Here is an 18,755-nt window from a genome sequence, read left to right as displayed (position 1 = left end):
TTTCCTAATATCTTTTTCCATCTTCTCAGTATAGTTGTATCTCAAGATTTTTCATTAAATCTTTATGCCACATTGTTATTCTAACTATGTAAGTATAATTCATAACTGTATTATGTAGTTTATTATATTTATTTCGTATATTTTGATTCTCTGGAATTAATAATTGTTACATGATTGTTTGTTGAAAAAGATATTAGGAAATTCAGTTCTTTCAAGAGAGATGGTCCAAGACTGTCCATACTAGGAAACCAATAGAGCTTTAAGATGGGAAACTGGGGCAACAATATACACAGGTTATTTAGAAATATCAAAGCATATAATAGAAACAATGAGAGGATTTGACAATGTATGCTCTGTGGGTCAGGATTCAGCAGATAGGGGGTGGCAGAAAAGGAAACTATGTGCATGTGTTCCTTTGATAAAATAAATTTAATGTGGATGGTTAGAACAGCATTACCTTGTTTTCTTCATTTCAGATCCTAAACTTAATGCATATCATAGAAAGATTATGTACCTATCATTGCTTCTTCTCAAACTCTCCCATGAAAGAGCCAATTAGCTTTCAGTAACAAAGGCATCCAATTCAATGGTCCTTTCCACCACCACCACCACCACCCCTTGGAGACACGTTTCCTTGACCACTTGTCCTTTAGCTCATTCAATATTGCTTCCTTTCTAGGCCTTTCTTACAGACTGAGTTGTGTCCTCCTAAATTTCATGTTAAAGCCCTAACCCCTGGTACCTCAGAATATGACTGTACTTAGAGATAAGGCCTTAAAATATATGATTAAGTTAAAATGAGGTCATTAACATGGGCCCTACTATTATCATTATGTTGTATTTCTACCTTTATATTTTGAATCCCCAATATTTTATCATATTCAGTAGTCAGTGTTCCTTGATATATAGCCACATACCTACTACTTCCTTTGCTTTTTTTTTTTAAGATTTTATTTATTTATTCACAAGAGACAGAGAGAGAGAGAGAGAGAGAGAAAGAGAGAGAGAGAGAGAGAGAGAGAGGCAAAGACCGGCAGAGGGAGAAGCAGGCTCCATGCAGGGAGCCTGATGTGGGACTCGATCCTGGGTCTCCAGGATCATGCCCTGGGCTGAAGGTGACGCTAAACCGCTGAGCCACCAGGGCTGCCCACTTTCTTTGCTTTTAATTGCTTTTTGCAATTCTATCTCAGAGAAATTTCCTTCTGCCTTAAATACAACCTTAAGAATTTCTTTTGTGTGTGGGGCTATCACTGGTGAAGACTCAGTTTTTATTTTTCTGAAAATGTCTTCATTCCACTCTTGTTTTCAGAGATACTTCTAATGGGCTTAGAATTCTAGGCTGCAGTTATTTTTTCTCAATACATTGCATATATAATCCTGATTTCTATTGTTACTCCTTGAGAAATTGGCTCCCCTTTTATTACTACTTTGAAAGTATTCTGTTATTTCTACTTGCCTGCTTTTAAGATGTTCTCTTTTTTCTTTATTGTCCTGTGGTTTCACTAAAATGTATCTAGAATATTTTTGTTTAACCTGCTTGTGATTTACTGGGCTTCTTAAAGATGTGGATTTGTTTCTTAGAAAATTATCAGCGAAAATTCAGTCTAGTATTGCTTTTGTCCCCACCCCCCCCTTTTCTTGGAACTCTGAGATATATGTTAGATATTCTTATTCCAGTATCTGTGTCTTTTTGCTCCTCTTTTATATATTCCATGTCATTTCTTCATGCTAGTTGAAGATAACTTCTTCAGATCCATCTTCTGGTTCACTGATTCCCTATTCTTTTCTCTCTAATATTTTTTCAACCTACCTGCTCAACTTTTGAGCTATGTTCAGTCTGGTCATTTATTCTAGTTCCTTTTCTCTGGATATATTTTTAAGCTTGTGTTTTATTTCTTTAGGCATATTATTTATAGTAAGAATAGTCACTTAAAACCTGATCATTTATTCTGATGTTTTGGTAAGACTGGGTCTGCCATCTGTTGTTTAAGCTGGTTCTTATTAATGGTACCTTGTTTCCTTGTGAATTTAGTTTTTATTTTTTTCGTGAACTTATTTTCCTTGGAGTTTTATCATGGAAATTATTTGTAGGCAAGTACTACAAAAGTGATCAGCCTTTGCTTTTGCCAAATGCTGGACCACTCTAAATATGTGACTGGGTTCATTTTGAATCAAATGGCGAGATTATAGATAAACTGGGTTAAGGCTATGTTAGTTTTCTGTTCTCACTGGTCATTTTTCATTTGAGATTCATGATCTTCAAGACAAATAACCTTTCAGTTCACTGAGATAGATTTTATTGGTTTTGGTTCTAGATCATTCTTATGCTGAAGAGGTCCCATTTATACTCTTGAGGCCCTAAGTTTAGCAGAGAAATCTATTTTGCTCCCTGCTTTTATAGGTTTTGGGCAACCCCCCCCCCCCCCCCCCGCAACTCTGTCATTCCTTGAGACCATGAAAACCAGAACTCAAGTTCATGTAGTTTGGCAGTTGTCTTCAGATTTAATTCCAGCTGCAGAGTCGTACTTAGTTCTTCAGCTGTTTGTTATTGGTGCCTGATCTGAGAATTGCTTATTTCCTGGGAGGTTATTAGTTTTTCAAATTTATTTTAATATCCAGGATTTTTAGAATACTTGAGCAGGAAGGGTTGATCAAGGAAACTGACCTCTTATATTATCAATAAGGACAATCCTGCTATCACTGATACCACATCTATCAATTATATTGTATTGGATGTATTTGTTGGTGTTTCTTTTTTCCTACTAGACCTGGAGCTTCATAAAGATAATTGTTCATTTCGGTCACCCGCTTATAATAGGGACTATATATATACTGAATAAATAAATAATAGTAAATTCTACATCAAATTGCATTTTTCTTGCCTTTTATTGTTTACTTATGAAGCACATTTCAACTTATTAGGATAAGATAAAAAGATTGGAATTTGAAATTTCACTAACTGGTTCGGGTACTGTTAAATGTTTTCTTTTTATTGAGATATAATTGATATATAATATTAATTTCAGGTGTGCAGCATATTTTGTTTTTTGTGGCATAGCATATAGGAGGGATTTAATAATGTAATTATTAAATTTAGCATATTACCTCATTAAAAACCATAACAAATACAAACCAGTTGCCCTCACAGCATAAAAACAAAAACAAAATTTAAAAAATCCTGTTATATAACAGTGACTTTTTATTGTCTCATTTTTTGGTGGCCTGTTGCTATGGAAATATCCCCATATATCTGCAGACATGAATCACTGGGTAGCACTACATCTGCAGTGCTGCAGTGTACCATATGGCAAATTTACTGCAGCCAAAGGAGGCAAGTAAAAACTCCTTCCACACATGAATTTACCATTTCAAGGGTTGAGGCAACTGTTAAGTAGGCTACATTGCCTGTTTCTTGGCAATACCAACATTTGCAAAGGCATTTGTCCTGAACAACACAGAGGTGCTGAGGTGGTACTTGGAATGAGTAGTTAAAGGGCTGCTGGGAGGGCCTCTACAGGAGAAAACATCCAACCTGAATTGGTAAACACAGCCTCTACCCATCACAGTTGTCTGTCTCTACCTGCATCCCATTCATCTGTACCAATCACAGAATGCTATTAATGTTTAGGTCCAGAACTACAGATCAATAGCTCTTGGAAAACAACTCAATGTTGATTTCATAATAACTTCAACATATGATTGGATGGATAGTTAATTCTTGATATAGCTGGAGTTACAGCTGGTGAGAGCAGATGATGGCTACCCTTTGTGAACTGCCACACATGCTAGACCTTCATCTGTTTTATAGACATTTGGATTTTTTCCCCCCAACATTCCTACCAAGATAGATAGAAAAGGCATATTATAGACGTTCCTGCCAGGTCTATAATATAAGTGTTAATAAACCTATTTGACCTATAAGGGCCCTAAAGTTAAGATACTAATTTGTCATTTATAGTTTGTAAATGTGATGTGAAGTTCAGATTTTGCTGCAATTCTGTGTGACTTCAAAGCTTGTTCTCTTGTCACTGTACAACAACTCATCCAGACGTGTACAAAGAGCAGAGGTCAACATTGTACTCTAGAGTCAGACTGCTTGGTCCACAAGTCAGCTCTATCTTTTACTATCTATGTGCCTTCAAGCTACTTACTTAATTAACCTCTTTTATCTTCAGTTTTTCCATCTGTAAATGAGGGTAATGAAAGTACTTACCTAGGAGGATTCTTGAGAGAATTAAATGACCTCTTGCACAGGGCCTAGTAAGTGCTTAATAAGTGTTATTACTATCACTGTATTCATTCTCTAATTTTAGAATATGGCATACTAGTTTTGGATATACAATAATGAGTTTTGTTTTTTTTTCTTTTAGGGCAGTAGTTCTCAAACTGTGGTTCCCAGACTAGCAGCATTATCATCAGCTAGGAACTTGTTAGAAAAACAAATTAGCAAGTCTTATCCCAGATACACTGAATAAGAAACTCTAGAGATGGAGCCCAGCCATCTGTGTTTTAACAAGCCCTCCAGTGATTCTGATTCATGCCAAAGTTGGAGAAGCATTAGTGTGGGAGAAAAAATGTTGTCTTTCCCAGTTTTACCCAAGGCCAACTCCGCTCAAAGGATGTTTTTGGAACCAATCCGGAGACACTGATTTTTCTAGAATCAGTTCCCACATCTTCAAATGGATGCTGCAATCACTTTGTTCTATGAGCCCATCTAATCACTAAGATTCTTGATTAAGAGTTAATCATTTTGTCTTGACTGCATTTGAAATGATCAATTATTTTATAATGATTTCCTCTTATGTGGAATGAGATTTAATGCTGTGATTATCACAGCCATTAGAAGACACTGCTGGAATTTCTCCACGGTTAAAGCAGGCAGAACATTTAAGTTGCCCCTAAACACAGGCTCATCTCTAGTTCTCCATGAAAAATTAACATTTGGTTAATATTTTTTTTTTGACTAGGAATTATTTGAATTAACTTTGTAAGGCTCTTTGGAAGTTTCACATTGTTTGTGAAGGTTCCTAAGTAGAAAACGACACATTAGGGACGCCTGGGTTGCTCAGTGGTTAAACGCCTGCCTTCAGCCCAAGGTGTGATTCTGGAGTCCCGGGATCGAGTTCCACACCGGGCTCCCTGCATGGAGCCTGCTTCTCCCTCTGCCTACGTCTCTGCCTCTCTTTCTCTCTGCGACTCTCATGAATAAATAAATAAAATCTTTTTTTTAAAAAAAATGACACATTGGCAAAGTTTCAGATTTAGCTTATTTGATGCAAGAACAAAATTCCATGCATTTGAGCCTTAGTAAGATTAACACCATCTTCAAAAATGAAAATTAAGCTGCTTATTTTAGAAAAGTCAGAATAAATAGTTTAAAAATACTGATAAAAATGATTTCAACAAATAAGAATGCTTACCCCCCCCCCCAAATTTTTAAAAGCCATTTACCTGTCCTATATCTCTTTCCTTAGTCTATAGAACAAAGGGGTTATTTCAGTTGATTTCTTAGTTGTTTTTTTCCCCTAGCTGTCAGAAAAGAATAGTGTAATGAATACGTTGAAAACTATCATTTGCATTGAAGAATAGAATATTTATTTATTTATTTATTTATTTATTTTTTTAATTTTTTATGATAGTCACACACAGAGAGAGAGAGGCAGAGACACAGGCAGAGGGAGAAGCAGGCTCCATGCACCGGGAGCCCAACGTGGGATTCAATCCCGGGTCTCCAGGATCGCGCCCTGGGCCAAAGGCAGGCGCCAAACCGCTGCGCCACCCAGGGATCCCAGAATAGAATATTTAATTCCTTTGAGAGTCCTTCTGGAGCAGACACAACTCTAACTAGATAAAAATGTTAAGCAAGGTCTTTTGAGAGTTCTACAAAAACTATCAATTTGGTACACATTATAGCAGTTTCTGGAACTGCTGGCATCTAATGGTTATGAAGAAGCTTTGACTTGAGCACATGGAACATCCCAGTTAAGTTGAGGGTGTCAATCTGTCCAGCAGACCTTCAATATTTTTATTTGGTGTATAGGTATATTAATATTATCTATCATAAAGTTCTTATAAGGATTGCACAAGGTTATAAGTGTTAATAAACCTAATGTTCGATTCACCTATAGAAAGAGCTCCAAATACATGTTGCTCTTGCTTTAGCACAATGGTTTCTAAACTTTGTCGTGTATCAGAATCACCTGGACTGGTAATTGTTTAAAAAGTGAATTCTCAGATGTCCTTCCAGAGATAAGGTAAATCCACCAAATCTGCATTTTTTAATAAGCTTTCTAGGTGTTTCGAATATAGCTCATCTAGGTTTTAGGATTTTCCAAAGAAGCAGAGCTAATAGAAGATGGATATTGAGGAAGAGGGAAAATTTGATTTATTTTAAAGAATGGTCTCATGTGATTATAGGAACTGACAAATCTGAAATCTGTAGGGAGGGCATGGCAATAAGCTAGAAATTCAGACAAGAATCGATGTTGCAGTCTTGAGTCTGAATTCTACTAGGGTAGCAACCTAGAAATTCAGGCAGGGCTTCTATGTTGTAGTCTTTAGGTGAATTCCTTCTTCAAGAAACCTCAAAAAACAAAACAAGAAAGATAAAACCCCGCAGTCTTCAGCTCTAAAGGTCTTAAACTGATTAGATGAGGCCCACACATATCATGGAGAATCCTCTCCTTTACTCAGTCTACTGATTTAAATGTTGATCACAACCTACAAAATACCTTAACAGCAATACATAATTTGTTTTTTTAAAGATTTTATTTATTCATGAGAGACAGAGAGAGAGAGAGAGAGAGAGAGAGAGGCAGAGACATAGGCAGAGGGAGAAGCCGGCTCCATGGAGGAAGCCTGATGTGGGACTCCATCCCGGGTCTCCAGGATCACAGCCTGGGCTGAAGGCAATGCTAAACCGCTGAGCCACCCGGGCTGCCCAATGCCTAGTTTTTGACCAAAAAGTGGATAAAGGGAGAAGGAATGATGAGGATGGATCAGACCTGGAATAAATAGAGCTGTTTTGTTTTTGTTTCAGGGTTTTGTGGGTTTTTTTTTTTGTTTGTTTTAGCATAAAACTCAAGAGCAATGTTGTAACCTTTTGAACGTTAAGCACATTGAGCCTTCTTCTCAATACCTGTGTATAGCTCAAGAGACCTGGAAGACTATGGGGGTGTGGGAAGAGTCTGAGTGGTTTGAGAAGTATATAGGAGCTAAAATAAGAAAAGGCATTAGTATTATGGTATTAATATGTGCTTTTAATGTTCTAAATGTTTCTGCTGCTTATAAGTAAAAAGCATAAGATAGCAAAATACAACACAGAAGCTGATTCTTGTGCCCAGTCACTCCCCATGGGCTGGAGCCATGATTACATGGGTCAGATATTGGCAAGAAGCAGCCAAACCAACATTCTTGAGCCCCTGTCATTCAGAAAGCATGTAGCTGCATCATAAAGAGTATCTTATTTAATCCAAACAACTTTTTGAGGTTTTTACAGATATGAGACACTTGAACCTCAAATTCTTCAGGTAAATTACCTGGAATTACACAACTTTTTTAGTAACAGATCCATAGTTCAGAGCCAAGTCTCTCTGACTGGAAAAGCCATTCTCTTTCTGCTTCCTTATTCTGCCTTTGGAAAAGAGGGGAAAAAATGGGAGTCATGAGGTAAGATGCTATGTCAAATTTATATGTACTGCTTCTGTCCAAGGTGGGCCTCTCAAAAAGACCTAGATTCTGCATTTCTTCAGTCCCTAATGCCCCCCTACACTAGCTCAGCCTCATTGTCCCTACTTCTTGTGGACGAGTGAGAATATCTATGACAGCCTCGGGCCTGAGATCTTGGGCTCCTAGATTTGGTTTGTGGAAAGATGAAGACTGTACTGTGTACAGAGTTGGAAGACAAACATGTATATGAAAAGATGTACCCCAGATTGAAATTTAAAATCCCGGCAAATAGAACAGAAGTGCCAATCCAAAAGAGTGAGAAAATAACCAAGACAGAGGCTGTGAGAAAATGAGACTTACCAAATGAGAGCAAGTGGCATAAGCACAGAGGGGAGGTGTATGTAGGTATTTGAAGCTTCCTGAGGTAGTCAAAATTTAATAGAATCAGACATACTGTGTTTACATTCTTGCTCCTCTGTCACTTAAAAGCTGTGTGACCTTGAATGAGTAACTTAGACTCTCCAGGACTCCAGTTTCTTCATGCGTAAAATAGATTTGAGGTTGAATGACCTAATGCATGTAATATATCTCATCTTGTATCTAGGAGTGCTCAATAAATTGCAACTGCTTTTGCTAATTATTATCAACCATAGTGGAGAAGAGCTATGAGATGGAGTATGTTTGCTACTTCAGGAACTGCAATTGATACCATGTTCTCCCAGAAGACCTTGAAAAATATCATCTTGCCTTCTTCCCTAATGTTTAGAGATAGCAAGACAAAAGAGAAGCAATGACCGGAATCTCACAGGGCCCTAGGTGGGGCAAGAGGCTAGGTGACTATCACATGTATCTGCTGTGTTCTACAGCAATTCATGTTCTGGAAGGGATCTAAGCTGGAAGAAATCTAAACTTAATACTCCACCAAAAGAGTTAAGGAAAAAAGTCAAGGCTCATAGCCAAAACCAAGAAACTGGAGAAACCAGGAAAGCTGGTCAACTAAAATGGATCCCCAAGATGGGGTGACCACAGTGAATTTAGTAAAGTTTTAAGAGGTTCTGGTAAGTGTGTTTTGTTTTGGTTTGGGGTTTTTTGGTACTAAACCAACCATTTCACTTTAAAGAACAAGAATAGGAGAGACGAAGGGGGGCGGGTAACTTTTAATATCTAGATTGTGACTTCCTGAGACCAGTGTTGCTTTTTTTTTTTTTTTTTTTTTTGTAGGCTCCATGCCCATCATGGAGCTCAATGCTAGGCTTGACTCACAGCCCTGAGATCAAGACCTAAGCTGAGATCAAGCACTGGACACTTAACTGACTGAGCCCCCCCACCAGGCGCCCCAGAGAGGGCCTTGCTCTTTAAAAATCATATGTCTCAATGCAAACATTAGATCTTAAACTACCACTTCTCAATCCTGGATGTGGAGAGAGGCATTTGGCAACTATTGGCTTCTATCTCAAATCTCAAGACTTTTTCTTGGGGGTATAAGCACATGCTGGTGCTCACCCACCCAAAGTACTTTCATTCCCTGCATCAGGGCAGATGAACTAAGGGCTCTTTTTTTTTTTTTTTTTTTTTTTTTTTTTTTATGACAGTCACAGAGAGAGAGAGAGAGAGGCAGAGACACAGGCAGAGGGAGAAGCAGGCTCCACGCACCAGGAGCCCGACGTGGGATTCGATCCTGGGTCTCCAGGATCGCGCCCTGGGCCAAAGGCAGGCGCCAAACCGCTGCGCCACCCAGGGATCCCGAACTAAGGGCTCTTGATTGGATTTTTCTCTACTACTTTCCCCCTCTTGATTACCTGCCTTCTGGAAAGGGAGGAAGATCAGTCTTAACCTTGAACATAACAAATTGATTTCACCTTGGGACTGGCACAGTTCTCCATCAACATACTGTGCTACCTTAATGCCTGGGTGGATTTTGAAGGGTTTGGAAATCTTCCTTCTCACATCCTACCAAAATTCATCGCTTGAATAAATTCCTCTGCAGTTTCTCAAATGGTCTTTTCTGCTGTTCTTATTGGACTGAAGGTATATGAAAATACCATCTGCATTCTCTTGGAATTAAGGTATCTCACAGAGCTACAGAATTTTTACCCCCACCCCTCTCCTCACTGCTTTGTTATTAATGTGAAATGGAAAAAGAACTATGGCTTTGGCCATGGCTGGTGAGAAGCAGTGGGTCTTTATTTAATAAAAGTTTGCATTTTTTTGCTATAAAGTGAAATTTCTTATTTTCAGAGAATTTCTTTGGAAATATAGCCCTTAAATTTTTTACCCATGGCAGGGGGGAAGAAGAGCCCATGTTACAGTTCCTATATTCAATAAGACAATTTAGAATCCATGATTGGCTATATTTCTCTAATTTGTAGGGGATTGACTTACTGCTGACCTAAATTCTTTAACAGTGGCAAAAAAAGAATTGTTTCCAAGCAACCAGAAATTACTGACATGAGGATTCAATTTTTTAGCATTTTGCACAAAAGCCAAGAAGTCTATTCTGCTGATCAAATGAATGGAAGATACATGATGAGAAGCCTGGGATCTCTGCAAGACCATAACCTGAGTTAAAGAGTCACACACAGCTTGAATTACTGAGAAATTCCAAAACCCCTCTATCATGTTAGATAGAATATAAAAGACATAGACTGATGTCTGATGTCATATATGACTGATGGAATATAAAAGACATAGACTATTTCCCCAACAAAAACCTACAACTAAATGTCATCTTCAGTCTTAGGAATTGTCTTTTTTTTCCCCCATCTCCTGAATTTCCATGTATCTGGAGAGCAGATTAAATGAGACAAAAATGGGCTCAGGCCAGTGCTCAACCCATAGGAAATATTCAACACCGTTTCAGGGGTGATCTAATCATTGGTGATGGAGGAGTGAGGTTGGCCTCAGGGCAAATCAGAATTCACCAGGGTTAACAGTTAATGCATTTAGCAAAATACTTTTTCTTTTTTTTTTTTTTTAATTTGAGTGTTGCTGATAAGATTAACCCTCTTCATTTCACAAATGAGAAAATGAAGTTTGCCCAAGTTTAGTGATGATAAAGTTGAGATCTAATTCCTAACTGCTGAATTCTGCTCTACTTCATAGCACTACATAACCAATCTGAAACTCTCTAACAATCTTCAGGCTCATAGGTTGATCTATGTGGCAAAGCATTGGAGCCAGATTGATCTGAAATTCTAGGAGGATATAAAATGTCTATATTTTGCAACAGAAACAAAGAAAATCCAGATGGCTCCTTGGTAATTATTACCTGATGAAGCTACTATTTGAAATTGTATACCTTTCAACTTCTCCCAAATTTCTATCACCTCTCACACATGAAAGACCACCAGTACTACCTTTCTTACATTTGATATATCTTGGGTATTTATGGTATGGTAATAATAATCCTTTAGAGAAGATATTGTTAGAATTTTTAAAACAATAAATACAGCACCTGGTGCCTTTTCATTTTCCTTGAATTTGAAAAAGGAATAAAATAGTAAAGTAGGGGTGCCTAGGTTGCTGAGGGGTTTAAGCATCTGCCTTCTGCTGAAGTTATGATCTCAGGTCCTGGATTGAGCCCCGCGTCAGGTTCCCTGCTGAGCAAGGACCCTGGTTTTCCCTCTCCTTTTGCCTGCTGCTCCCCCTGCTTGTGCTCTCTGTCCCATAAATAAAATCTTTTTTAAAAAATGGTAAAATAAAGACTTGATTAAGGCCGTGAAAATGAAGGAACAATTATATGAAGAAATAGCTAATAAAAGAACTTTCACAGGGGAAGTAGACCAGAGGCTTGTAAAATATTCCAAAGAAAGTGGGAAATACAGTAAGCATTCCAAATAGAGGGTCTGGTACTCGAAAGAGGTACAGACCAGGAGATTCTTGAATATGTGTGAAGAGAGAAATAGAGACCAATCCTTGAGTTTGGTCTTGTCTTCTCTATTCAGCATGATAGCATTAAAAATTGTAAGCAGATAGGTATATGATCCTATTTGCATTTCAGAATGAAAGCTTTATGAGTGGATCCTACCTAATATCTTGATCTGTACTAGTAGAACTTTACCCTTATCACAGTGGAAAAAATATAACCATTGAGCTCCAGAATGATTAAAAAAAAAAAAGCACAGCTAGGACTAGATAGTCTCCAGCTTTACAATTCCTGGCTCATTTAAAGTAAAATCTGAGCTCTATTTGTGACTTAAACCTCCTCTGAGTCCATATGTTAATAGGCAATCTAAAGTGTTCAGAAATTTTGAAGTATTGATGGGAAAATATTCTCTTTTTTTTTTTTTAACATGTCTGAAAGGTGACAGAAATTGGGCAGGATTTGAAAGACATATAATTTAAAATAGTAGCTTATTCAGGCAGCAATGCCAATGAATATCTAAATTCTTATTACTTTTACATGAAAAATATGTAATATGTAAGAAATGGATAAATCTATGCTTTCTAGCTAATAAGAGTAGGAAAAAGGTTAGGAAATGATCAATATTATAATCAGTTATTTTAGAGGCTCCTGAGTGGCTTCAGTCAGTTAAGCGACCAGCTCTTGATTTCACTTAGGTCGTCACCTCATGGCATGAGATCGAGCCCTCCCTTCGGGTTCCATGCTGGGTATGGAGTCTGCTTGCAATTTTCTCTTTCCTTCTTCCCCACCGCCCCCCCCTCCTAAAAACAAAGTTCTTTTATTTTCTTGTCTTAGCTGTCCTCCAAATTTTTAAGCAGAAATGATGGAAATAAAGGAAAAAAGGGACAGAAAAATAAAACTAGTTTTAGAAGTAGTTTAGCTTCTTGAAACTTTTTTTTTCCAGAGCTTTCACTAACAGAATGGTAATTTCCATTCTTCTGATTAATTCTTTTAGAAAGTGCTATCATTGATCCACTTAAAATGAAAAGTCTGCCCAAGTTGATGTGAACATATATCTTGATTTGATATTAAGTCCCAGCTCACATACATTCAAGAGACTGCACAAATATGATAAGCAAGAGTCTGAGGCCCTGACTTGCTATTGTGTTGCTGGAGGCACAGCTTGGCATTATCCTACGCTGCAACTTTGGTTCAAGACCAAGAAAAGATTTAGTGTCTATCACATTTGAAAGTCTATTTTTTTTTTCACCTCTAGGATTGAATGTGAAGCTGCTTTTGTGGTCTAGGAAAAACAGTAGTTGTTCCATCCTTTTTTAGGATTTCCTAGTAAATCTTTTACAACCTCTTACATTCAAAACTTCAGTATCCTTATATTTTAGATATGGCTCTGGTGAATAGCATATGATGGAGTTACGTTCTTTTCTTTTTTCCCCAATCTGGAAATATTTGTCTTCAAGTTAGATCAGATGCCCCATCTATAGTAAAATTATTCCCATATATGTTTAAACCTACTGTCATAACATGTGTGCTATTTGTTATGCTAATTCTGTCTATATTTTTTTCTCATTCATCTTGCCTTCTATTGGACTGAGGACATTTAGTAACTCCAATTCCTTCCCCTTGACTAGTTTAGCGCTTATATGCTATATATCTGATCTTTTTGATTAATTTTAAGCATATATCTTTAATTTATTAAAGTTTAGTTTTAATATCTTTATTTTCCTCCAAGAAAATGCAAAGAACTAGAAAGTTTTAACGTTATTATTTCTACTGGTGGTTAGGATATTTTAGTCATGTATTTTAATGATACAGGTGTAAGAATATTTTAATATTCATGTTTCATGTATATAGATATATTCTCTAAAACTATGAATATTTTATACTTAATTTTCTTTTAGAGTCATCCACCATTTTTATGGCTCCATTTGCTCTTTTTCCTACATATATTTATGAGCTTTTCTTGGCATAGTGTTCATATTGCCTCAACTACATGTTGAGAAATCTTACTAGACTGAATCTACTGGAGGTGAACTCTTATTTCTGTTATAATAAGTGTTTATCTTGCCTTCATTTGTAGGAGATACTTGCATTGTGTATAGGTTTCTACACTGTCAAATGCTTCCTTTCAGTGTACTGAAGACTAAATTATATTAATTTGTGCTTCTAATATAACATTTGTGAAGTTAGCTGTCAGTTTAGTTATTGTTTTCAAAGGTACTTAGTCTGGCTGATTTTAAGACTTTTATCTTTTTTTTTTAATTGAAATATTGACATACAACATTGCATTAGTTTCAGGTGTACAACCTAATTTAATAGTTGATAATTCTATATATCACTCAATGCTCATCATGGTAAATATAGTCACCATCTGTCACCATAGAACTTACTACAATATCATTGACCATATTTCCTGTGCTTTATTTTTCATCCTTAAGATTTATTTTATAACTGGAAATTTATCTCTCTTAATTCCTTTAGAATTAATTAAATAATCCCTTTTAATAAATCACTAGTTTATTCCCCCCCCTTACTTTAGACTCCACATATAGGTGAAATCAACATGATATTTGTCTTTCTCTGTCAAACTTTTTGCATTAGCATAATACTCTATAGGTCTATTCATGTTGTTGCAAATGGTAAGATCTCATTCTTTCTTTTTGTTGACTAATATTCCATAGTGTATGCATGTGTAAATTTTATACATGTATAAAAATACTCATAATCTATATTTTCTTTATCCATTCAGCTATTGGTGGACACTCAGATTGCTTTCATATCTTGGCTATTGTATCGTGTGGCATTCAACATAGGGCTGGTTGTATCTTTTCAAATTAGCGTTGCAGGGTTTTTTTGGAGATGGTAGGGTGGGGGCAGTAAATAACCAGTAGTAGAATTACTGTCTCATATGGTATTTCCATTTTTAATTTTTAAAGGATATCCATATTTTTTTCCAGAGTAGTTGCACCAATTTACATTCCCACCAACAGTGCACGAAGATTCCTTTTTCACCACATCCTCACTAACACTTTTTTTTTTTTTTTTTTTTTTGTCATTTTGATGCTAGCCATTCTGACTGGTGTGAGGTGATACCACATTGTAGTTTTTGATGTGCATTTCCTTGGTGATTAGTGATGAACATCTTTTCATGTATTTGTTGACTGTATGTTTTCTCTGGAGAAAAGTCTATTCAGGTCTTAGCCCATTTTTCAGTCAATATTGTTTTTTGTGTTAAATTGCCTAAGTTCTTTACATATTTTGGATATTAACTCCTGTTTGATATAAGTTGAAGATTCTTCTTCCATGTAGTAGGTTGACTTTTTTGGTTGATGGTTTCTTTTACTCTGCAGAGAGCTTTTGATTTTGGTATAGTTCCAACTGTTTATTATTGCTTTTGTTTCTCTTGCCCAAGGAGTCCTATCTAGAAAAATATTGATAAGGCCAATGTCCAAGAGATTACTGTCTATGTATTCTTTGAAGATTTTTATAGTTTCAGGACTCACATTTAATCCATTTTGGTTTATTTTTGTGTGTAGTAGAAGAAAGTTGTCCAGTTTCATTCTTTTACATGTAGCTGTTCCATTATCCCAGCACCATTTGTTGAAGATTCTGTTCCCATTGTGCATTTTTGCCTCCTTTGTTCTAGATTAATTGACCATATAATCACAGGTTTATTCTGGACTCCTTATTCTGTTCCATCAAATTGTGTCTGTATTTGTGCCAGTAAGTATCCTTCTGTTTTCATTACTATAGTTTTGTAGTGTATTTTGATCTGGGATTGTGATACCTTCAGCTTTATTGCTCCTCAGATATTTAGGGTCTTTGTGGTTCCATACAAATTTTAGGATTATTAGGTCTAGTTCTGTGAAAAATGCTGCTGGTATTTTGATAGAGACTGCATTGAATCTGTATATTGCTTTGGGTAGTATGGACATTTTAACAAAATTTCTTCTAATCCATGAGTATGGAGTGTCTTTTAATTTTTTTAAAATTTTTTTAACTAATTTATTTATTTATTTATTTATTTATTTATTTATTTATTTATTTATTTGTCACAGAAAGAGAGAGAGCAGCAGAGACACAGGCAGACGGAGAAGCAGGCTCCATGCACCGGGAGCCCGATGTGGGACTCGATCCCGTGTCTCCAGGATCGCGCCCTGGGCCAAAGGCAGGCACCAAACCACTGCACCACCCAGGGATCCCCTCGAGTGTCTTTTAATATTTGTGTGTTGTCTTCAATATTTTTCATCAATGTCTTATAGTTTTCAGAGTATAGGCCTTTCATCTCCAGGGTTAAATTTTTTCCTAGATATTTTGATGTATTGTAAATGGGATTGTTTTTTAAATCTTTTTAGCTTTCTCTATTAGTGTAGAGAAATGCAACAGATTTCTGTATATTAATTTTGTATCACGCAACTTTACTGAATTCATTTATTCTGATCATTTTCTGGTGGACTCTTTAGGGTTTTCTGTATGTAGTATTATGTCAACTGCAAACAGTGACAGCTTTTCTTTTTCCTTACCAGTTTGGATAACTCTTGTTTTCTTGTCTGATTGCTGCAGGTAGGACTTCCAATACTCTGTTAAAAAAAAAAAAAAAAAAAAGTGGCAAGAATTGACCTTTTGTATTACTGCAGATCTTAGAAGAAAAGCTTTCAGTTTTTGACCATTAAGTGTGATGTTAACTATAGGGGTTATTAATATATGCCCTTTATCATATTGAAGTATGTTCCTTCTAAACCCATGGAGAGTTTTTATCATAAACAGATATATTTTGTCAAATGTCTTTCTGCATGTGCCAGATGATCATATTCTTATCCATCTTCTTGTTAATGTGGTGTATCACATTGATTTCTAGGTATTAAACCATCCTTGCACCCCTAGAATAAATCACACTTTAACGTGGCAGGTGATCTTTTTAATATTTTTTTAATATATGTTAAATTTGGTTTTCCAGTATTTTGTTGAAGATTATTAGAAGTTTTAATTCCAGTATAGTTAACATAAGAGTGTTCTATTAGTTTCAAGTATACAATATAGTGTGACTCAGCAATTCTATAAACTACTCAGTGCTCATCATAGTAGGTGTACTTTTAATCCCTGTCACTTATTTCACCCATCCCCCCCATTCACTTCCCCTCTAGTAGCCATCAGTTTGTTCTTTATAGCTAAGAGTATGTTTGTTGGTTTTGTCTCTTTTTTAAAATTTATTTCTTCTACATATGAGTGAAATATATGGTATTTGTCTTTCTGACTTATTTCACTTAGCGTCATATTCTCCAGATCCAACCATGTTGCAAATAGCAATATTTTATTTTTTATGGCTAAGTAATATTCCACAATGTGTGTGTACATGTGCACATGCACACTTGGGCTACTTCCTTAATTTGGAATACTTACTGTATTTGTAATCAATCGTGCCATAAACATAAGGCTGCATGTATCTTTTCATCTTAGTGTTTTCATATTCTTTGGGTATATACCCCATAGTGGAATTATTGCATCATATGGTAGTTATATTTTTAACTTTTAAAGGAACCTCCATACTGTTTTCCCCAGTGGCTCCACCAGCTTCCATTTCCACCAGCAGGAATTTTTCTCCACATCTTTACCAACACTTGTTTCTTCTTCTTTTTTTTTTTTAATTTTTGCCATTCTGACAGGTGTGGGGTGCTATCTTATTGTGGTTTGATTTACCTTTCCCTAATAATATGATGATAATTGTCTTTTCATATGTCTATTGACCATCTGAATTTCTTTTCTGGAAAAATGTCTAATATAGGTCTTCTCATTTTTCAATCTGGTGTGTGTGTGTGTGTGTGTGTGTGTGTGTGTTTGGTGTTGAGTTGTCTGTATTTTTGTATATTTTGGATATTAACTCTGTATTGGATGCTAAGGATGAATCATTTGCAAGGTAAATCATTTGCAAGGTAAGTTGCTTTTTGGTTGAATGGCTTCCTTTGCTTGTCAAATGCTTTTTAGTTTGTTGTAGTCTCAATTCTTTGTTTTTGCTTTTGTTTCCATTGCTTGGGGAGGCATATCCAGAAAAATATTAAGGTTGAAATCTAAGAGATTACTGCCTATATTTTCTTTTAGGAGATTTCTGGCTTAAGATTTTACACTTAGGTCTTTAATCTATTTTGAATTTGTGTAGTATAAAAAAGTAGTCTGGTTTTATTCTTTTGCATGTAGCTGTCCAGTTTTCCCAGCACCATTTATGGAAGAGGTGGTCTTTTTCCCATTGGGTTGTTTCCTTCCTTTGTCATAGATTGCTGTGTAAGTGTGGGCCTGTTTCTGGATTCTCTAAATATTCCATTGATCTAAGTGTCTATTTTTGCTCAATACTATCCTGTTTTCATTACTATAGTTTTGTAGTATAATTTGAAATCTGGGACTATGGCACCTTTTGTAGTGTTCTTCTTAAGATTGCTTTAGCTATTTTGGGTCTTTTGTGGTTCCATAGAAATTTTAAGATGACTTGTTCTAGTTCTGTGAAAATTACTATGCATATTTTGATATGGATTGCATTAAATCTGTAGATTGTTTTGGGTAGTATTTTTACAATACTCTTCCAATTCATGAGCATGGTGTAGCTTTCCATTTATTTGTGTCTTTGTGCCTTTGATTTCTTTCATCAGTGATTCATGGTTTTCAGAGTTAGGTTTTTCACCTCTTAGGTTAAATTGTTTTCTTATTTTCCCTTTTATTTTATTACTAGTGTATAGAAACACAACAGATTTCTGTATATTGATTTTTGTATCCTGTAATTTTACTGAATACATATATTGTGAGAGTTTTGTGGGGTCTTTAGGCTTTTCTGTATATAGCTTATTAACTGTATATGGTGAAGATTTTACTTCTTTCTTACCAATTTGGATGCCTTTTATTTCTCTTCTGTTCGCTGTGGCATTGACTTGTAGTGCTATGTTGAATAATAGTGATCTACCTCGTTCCTGATCTTAAGGGAAAAGACTTTAGCTTTTCACCATGGAGTATGATGTAAGCTGTGGATTTTTCATATCTGGTCTTTTTTTATGTTGAGGTATGTTTCCTTTATTGAAAGTTTTTATCATGAACAGATGTAAAATTCTGTCAGATTTTTTAGCATCTATTGTGATGATCCTATCGTTCATTTTGTTAATGTGATGTATTATGATTGTTGATTTGTGGATATTGAACCATCTTTGCGTACCCTGGATAAATCTTACTTGATTGTGGTGAATGA

This window comes from Canis lupus, chromosome 23 (assembly GCF_048164855.1).
Source record: "Canis lupus baileyi chromosome 23, mCanLup2.hap1, whole genome shotgun sequence".
In the NCBI taxonomy this organism is placed as follows: Eukaryota; Metazoa; Chordata; class Mammalia; order Carnivora; family Canidae; genus Canis; species Canis lupus.
The sequence above is the reverse complement of the archived record's forward strand: the minus strand, read 5'-3'. Positions refer to the sequence as shown.